The following is a 6,270-nucleotide window of genomic DNA, read 5'->3' as shown; positions in this document are numbered from 1 at the left end:
TCATAGCTTTATAGGTGTGTACTAGGCTAATGGCCCTGGGGCCTTTACAAGCCTAGCCATAGGATTACCCTGGTATAGTGCAACCTGACCTTAGTTACCAGTGCCTGTGTCGAGTAGAGTCACTGGTGTTATCCCCGGCGTGAATTTTCTGTTTCCCATCCACTCATCAAGATTTCTGTTGAAGAGGGTCAGCAAGGTGCTATGCTTGACATGTATGGGAAGTCTGTTCCATAGCATGAACAGTCTCTGGGTTATGAACCTGTCCCTCCAGCATGTTCTGTTAATTGTGGTAATGAGGTTGAGGTCTCTGGAGCGTGTGGTGCGGAGAGATTGGGATTTCTTTAGATGTAGCATTTCTAACAGAGCTGGGTCAGACATGGCTTTGAAAGTCAAGGAGAGATCGCCTCTAAGTAGGCAATATGAGACAGAGAACTGTGGAGAATTTTTGAGTCTGTCCATATAGGACAAGTGTTTAAGGCCTAGGATCCTCTTTGTGAGGTACTTTTGCGGCCTCCACAGTTGTTGCAGGTGTCTAGTAAGGTACATGCCAAATGGGACATTGTACTCGATTGGCCTAATGAGGGAAGAGTAGAGGGAGACAATGACCTCTTTCTTCCTGGATGCAAAACCCTTAGTAGTGAGATGTGCCACATAGAAGGACTTTCTGACCACAGTGGCAATGTGGTGATCAAAAAAGAGGTTGCTGTCAACCTGTGTTCCCAGATGTCTTAATAACACATTCTGTGTTCAGTGGACTAACATCAATGTGGTAACTCATGGGAACCGGGTTTTTCCCAGAGGGGATGACGACACATTTTTTGGCATTGAGCTTAAGGCCATGGTTCTGACACCAGTCGTTGGTCACAGTGAGGTCATTCTGTAGTTTTATGCCTAATCTTTCATCAGCTTTAGATGTCTTTGTAAAAGCTTGTGAAAATGTCTTATATAGCTATTTTAATACACGGAGACATGCTATGAATGACAATTTAAGTTGTGGTGAACGTCAAGCATTGAAAACTTTACAAAACAATGGGAAAATTATTGTCAGACCTGCTGACAAGGGGGGACCTGTTGTAGTGTTGAATATTGACTATTACATACAGCAAATGCTTAGGATGCTGGACGATTCTTCTACTTATACACTCATTGAGTTATCTGTTATAGAACAAATACAACAGAATTTTTTTGGGGGTTTGTATGAATGTCTATGCATGAGACTTATTACACGTGAGCTATATGCTTACTTTAATGTGGAATTTCCACTTGTACCCAAGTTGTAAGGTTTACCCAAAATTCATAAAAATCCTATTTCTCCTAGTTTTAGACCTATAGTATCTGGTTCAGGATGGCTCACTGAGCCTGTATCTATTTATGTAGATAAACAATTGAGAATAGTAGTAGATAGGTATTCTATAGTTCTGAGAGATACTGAACAGTTTTTGCGTGATTTGGGTATGGACTTTAGTCAGTTGTCTTATTCATCTACAATTGTGGTGACTTTAGATGTTGAGGCCCTTTTCGCTTGTATTCCCAATGCTGAGGGCATTAGCATGATTAAAAACTATCTGACTAGGGATGGTTTCTTTGGTGAAGAACACATTGATTTATTATGTTATTTACTAGAGGTCATTCTAGACAATAATGTGTTTGTGTTTGAGGGAGCTTACTATTGGCAGCAGAAGGATGTTGCTATGGGAACCAGCTGTGCCAATAGTTACGCAAATTTAGTTATGGCAGACTGGGAATACAAATAACATTAGAGAACACATAGGGATTGATCTCATTTTTTACAGACGTTTTGTAGATGATGTCTTTTTTGTCTGGGAAAGTAATGAGATTTCCCTATTGAGTTTTATACAACATCTCAACAATAGCAGTACCTTTCTACGCTTTACATAGAAGATGTCAAACACGAATATTGAGTTTTTAGATGTTAAGATCTCTGTAAATAGTGGAGGTGCTTTTACCACAGAGTTGTATCGAAAAGAATGTTATTGCCCCTCTTTTTTGCATAGGACAAGCATGCATCCTCAACATGTTTTTTCTAGTGTAGTACATGGACAGACCTTAAGGGTAGCAAGATTGACATGTAATAATGACACACTACACAAGAATTTAGAAACTCTTAAGTCAGAGTTTATAGGGAGAGGTTATGAAGAGACGGTTGTATCTAAAGCTATAAGTGCAACCATGAAGAAAAGGGCTGGCAGAGCTAAACCTTATTTTTCCCCAGTAGACACATCACATAGGCTGAATCGTAAGCATCCACAAGGGGTGCCATTGGTTTTATCATACAGTTCTGATATCAAGCATATTAGAAATGTTCTATATAAGAACTGGCACATTTTGCATACGGATCAGGCTATTGTAGAAATAGTAGGTGTGTGTCTGAGAGTGGTGTACAAAAATAAGAATGCACTTAAACAACTTTTATACTACCCTAATAATAAGCAAGCTCAACAATCCTTGTCAAGAAGGACGATGAAATGCAAGTTGTAATTTTTGTCAGTTCATTAATGAGAATGGACAATTTTTACATCCTGACACTAAACAGACTTGGCAGTTTAAAGTGCAGGCTGACTGTAATACTAAAAATGTTATATATTTGGCTCAGTGTACCATGTGTCCAAAATTTTATGTGGGAAAAACGAATAGAAGGCTTCGTGAGCGTATAAGGGATCATGTTTATTGTACTAGGAAATAACTATTATATAGTGCATACTGCAATAGAAGGTGTAACACATTCCTTTTCATTTCAAGTTTTACAAGTTATATATGGTAACATCAGGCTGGGAGATATTTATGCTCTCAATGATACAGCAGAAATGAAATGGATTTTTAGACTTGGAGCACATTTAGGCTCCGGTCTTAATGACACTGTTTCTATTAAACCAGCACTAAAGGTGCATACGTTGCCAAAGAAGTGCATTTTAAATGTTTTTATTGATTTAATGTTTATCTAATGTTTGTGTAGTTATTTTTATTGTTCACATTTTATTACAGATGTGTCACTTTAAATTTTGTATGAAGTCTTAAGGATATGAGAATTTTCATTGGTCCATTTAAATTTGTATGGATCTATTTAATGTGCTTTTTTATTCACAATATTGTCTGATGAAGCACCGAAGGGTGTGAAAGCGCTTACAACAATAAATACTGCTTTTTTTTTACATGCTGGTGTCTCCGTGTTTCTGCACAGTTTATTTTGGTTTTCTGATTTTGCTGTTTTTATAACTGTGCAGTTTATCACTGAGTTCCTTCTTTTTGGACCATTCTGTAGGATGTCAACATCACTTGGGGAGTTAATAATAGCTCCCAACTTGCAATCGTCTGCAAACTTTGTCAGCCAGAGTCCCTTTATGTTGGCCTGGACTTCAAAGAAGTAGATACCAAACAAAAGAGGACCCAGGACCAAACCCTGTGTGACTCCACGTGTGGCAAATCGGCAGTCTGACTTGGAGTTATCTACTTTCACACTGTGGGTTCCATCTGTGAGGCAGTTTGGAACCCACCTAGTGATATAGGGGTTGATGCCAAGCTTAGTGAGTTTTTCTATGATTCCTGAGTGGGGAATGGTATCAAAAGCCTTGGCCAGATCAAGGTAGGCTATATGAACTACCTAGCCTTCATCCACAGCTCTGGTGACTGACTCAAAGAAGTCAACCAAGTTGAGCAAGCGTGATCTACTCTTCACAAAACCAAACTGTGTGAGATCCAGAGTTTGGAGATTCCCTGTATCCTTGTTTATTAGGTCCATAGCTTTACATATCAGACTCATCAGGCTAATGGGGTGATAGTTCCCAGGGTCTGTAGTCGCTCCTTCTTTGTGGAGAGGGATGACTGCAGCAGTGCGCCATTCAGCAGGGACAAAGCCTGAGGTGAGGCTGTGATTAAACAGGGCACACAGGTGAGGTGCCAGTTCACTTTGTAGTTCATGTAGAACACAACCAGGGATATTGTCAGGTTCCATAGACGCTGTATTGTTGGCCATGGACAGTGCTGTTTTAACCTGTGCAGCAGTAATACTGGGAGCCTGGTAATCTACTGGTATTGTGATTGGTCCTTTGGGGGAGAGAGTGGGGTAAAGTTGGCACTGAATCTGTCGGCCAGTATACTGGCAATATCTTTTGGCACGGTATAGGAGATACCATTGTGCAGTAGCTCAGAGCAAATCTGGGTTTTGCCATGGAGATTATTTACATAACTATAGAAGTCCTTGTGGTTGATTTTACTATCTGCTGCAATTCTGTTTTCATACCTAGCTTTAGAGGATTTGATGAGGGATCTCAACTTTTTGTTGGGCAGATAAGGGAGTTTTTTCCAGTGTTGGGACTTCACCTTATTCCGCATCAGTTTCCTCCTTCTGTTGTAGAGTTTGTTTATGGCAGGGGACCACCAGATTGGCTTCCTTTTTTTGGAGGAGAGTTTCTTAGTTCTATTGGGTATGGCAAGATCCATGCATTTGTGTACGTGTTTGTACAGTACATTGATGTATGATTCTGCAGTCACGCAACTATTCTCCATTTGCATGGGTGCCATGAAGTTAGCCACCTCTGTTTTTAGGATCCCAAAGTTAGCTTTGGATAAGTTTTTCATGGTGGTTACCTTTACTGGAGGGGTGGGAGGAATGTGGATTTCCAAGGTGATTAGTTTGTGTTCAGATTTAACCAGGGAGGAGCTGACTATTGGTGTAGAGCAATGGTCGCCCATGTTAGTAATGACCAGGTCAAGGATGTTGCTACCTCTAGTGGGGTTAAGAACGAGCTGGTCCAGGCATTGGAATTAATGAACTCCAGGAAACGTTGGGCAAGTGTATTGGTACGAGTAGTTTACCAAGTTAATGGAGGTGTAATTGAAGTCCCCTAGTAAGAGAGTGTTAGGTTGGACCCTAATATCCTCCAGGGTGCTTAGGAATGTGGAGTGCGAGTCTTGGGACATGGTTGGGGACCTATAGCAGGCCACGACCTGAATCGCTGTCTTACCCAATGTTAGGTGCACCTGAAGTATCTCTGATGCGTTATGTTGGGCTACCTGTCTGGAGGGGTGCGCATCCTTTATGAATATGGAAACACCACTGCCTTTGGTGCTTTGGTCTAAGTTCTGGGGCCAAAAGGTGTGGAATGAGTTATAGCCTGGTAGTGCAGGGGTGCTTTCTGCTGCCTTGAACCAGGTCTCTGTTACAGCACAAATGTCGATGTTCTCCATTTTAAGGAGTGCCTTGAGCGAGTGCATTTTAAGATTTAGACTTCTAGTGTTGAGCAACATGACCCTCAGATTGCATTTGTTTGTAGCTGTTATGGTGGTAATTTGGTCTTTGGAACACCGCCTAAAAAAGGCACTTTAGGGGTGGCAAGAGCCTTGGCCAGTATCCGGAAGCCCAGGGGTGACAGATGCAGGCCATCTCTGTCAAAGCATCGAGGTCTGTCAGTCATGTCATCCCAGGCAGACAGATACTGAATCCTTTTAGAATGACACCAGAAACTTAGCCAGTTGTTGAAATCAGTCATTTTCTGCTTGTACTGTGATATAATTCTGCATGATGGTAGGATGCTGCTCAGGGCTAGAGTCATACCCACCTGGGGTACATAATCCGAGAGCTCCTCCATGTCTCTTTTCATGTAGTCCAGGGAGGTACGTCTCAGGTCATTCACACCCACATGTACAATGACAGAGTCATATTTGTACCTTTTGTTAAGCGACCTGAGTGCATGTGTTATGTGTCAGATCCTGGCACCTGACAGGCAGCTGACTGTTACTTTCTCCTTATTCAACCTGGTGAGTGGGACATCAGTGTGCCTCACTGTTGAGTCACCTATGACTAGTGTGTTGGGCATGCTGTTTTGCCTTAAGGGCTTTGGTTGAGTGGCACACTGTTTAGGAGAATTATGTGTCTCATGATTAGTGTTGTGTTGTGGTGGTTAAGTGCATTTCTTCCTTGGAGGTCAATGCTGCTTGGGTAGATTTTTATTGAGAGCCTCCGTGATGGTGGGTGTGTGGTGTGTGTTTTTATGTGAAGGCAGTGCTGGTGTGTGTGTTCCGGAGGGCTATGTGTTCCATGTGGTGTGGTGCAGGTGTTGACCTGCTCTTGACTAGCTATTCCGGTCTTGGCTGGAGAGTGCGTGGCTTCCAATTTGGATATATAAGTGCATCTCTCACAAGTCTGACTGTTGGAAGGTAAGAGGAGAGGGTTGTTGGTGTACATGAGGCAGTTGCTACATTGCCTCAGGATGCCCAAGTTCAGCAGGTTAGTAGGAGAAAGCACAGTTAGGG

General features: G+C 41.9%; 1 protein-coding gene across 2 annotated transcripts in view; it reads left to right on the top strand.

Annotated features, from left to right (window-relative positions):
• Positions 1–6,270, top strand: part of KIF5A (kinesin family member 5A) — a 980,629-nt gene that overhangs the window by 454,726 nt on the left and 519,633 nt on the right. The window lies entirely within an intron of this gene.

Source organism: Protopterus annectens, chromosome 9.part0 (assembly GCF_019279795.1).
Source record: "Protopterus annectens isolate FY-2018-M chromosome 9.part0, PAN1.0, whole genome shotgun sequence".
NCBI lineage: Eukaryota > Metazoa > Chordata > Ceratodontiformes > Protopteridae > Protopterus > Protopterus annectens.
Note: the sequence above shows the minus strand (reverse complement) of the source record. Positions and strands in the feature narration are given on the sequence as shown.